Source organism: Meleagris gallopavo, chromosome Z (genome assembly GCF_000146605.3).
Source record: "Meleagris gallopavo isolate NT-WF06-2002-E0010 breed Aviagen turkey brand Nicholas breeding stock chromosome Z, Turkey_5.1, whole genome shotgun sequence".
Taxonomy (NCBI): Eukaryota; Metazoa; Chordata; class Aves; order Galliformes; family Phasianidae; genus Meleagris; species Meleagris gallopavo.
The window spans coordinates 65,271,714-65,272,855 of record NC_015041.2 but is presented as its reverse complement, the minus strand read 5'-3'; positions in this window follow the sequence as shown (position 1 = coordinate 65,272,855).

The following is a 1,142-nucleotide window of genomic DNA, read 5'->3' as shown; positions in this document are numbered from 1 at the left end:
TCTTCTTCACAGAGACTCTGAAATAATGCAGCAGAAACAGAAGGCAGCAAATGAAAGGAAGTCTCTGCAAGCTGGAGCAAAATGAACTGTCTGCGTGGAGAAGATAAAAGTACATCAATCAAGGAAAAGGGCCTAGAAGATCATTCATAACATGACTTGCCATTAAATAATTAAATGTTTATCTTGCAGCCTTGTTCAACTAGCATTAGTTTGTTTTCTGTTTAGTATAGGCTTGGTTGTCTGGAATGCAATAGTCTTGAAGACTATAGTCTTCTGCATGCATAAAAACGATCATACCTAGTAATAGCTTTACTCCAGCTACTGCTGCATTTGTAGATTTTACCTAATGGTTCCAGTAATCAGTTTTATAAATTACAGCAAGACCTGGTTTTCTTGTCTTAACTTTTAAAGTACAACATCATTCACAATGGAACACACAAGTCAAATGTGCTTGGACTTACAGATGTCTGAACTGTAGAACTCATCATATTTTTACAATAAAATGTTGCATGAAATACTGTCTAATCTGAAGTGGTCATGCTTGTTAACCAATTGATTTTTGAAGTTAGCAAAGAACACAAAATAGGTGGAATTGTGGAGGAACTGTCATTGTTCAGTCTGTGCTACAGGAGCAGCTTATGCAGTTGTAGGTTTCATGGGTAATCTTTGAGTGCTGCTCATACTAACTGGAGAAGCTCCAGGCTTCAAATCAGTGTATTGCAAATGTCGGCAGATCTTGAGGTTGTTCTGTCATTGAGGTTGTTCAGCCAAAGGGTTAAAAATTTGAACAAATTGACGATAAGAATAACATCATGAAAAGGGCAGCCCTTGCTTTGCAGACAAGTTTGCTGCCTGGATGAGCGGTGCGCTGACAGAGGCTTAAACCTGAGGGAAGGAGTTGAATGAAGCCCTGGTCCTCGCTGGGTTTGAAGTCCAACGGATCAAAATCTATTGTTTGTAGCTTAAGGGCTTCAAGGAAGGCGTAGCTGGTGAGAAATAAAGAGAAGTTCGCCGCCTGCCGTTGTTTGGCTCTTAGCTCCCGCTCGAAAGGCCTCGCTGGGTGCAACCTAAAGATGGCCACTCCGGATCACCACAGACGGCTGCGCCATTGTAGCCGCCGCGCGGGGCGGGGCTGTTCGCCG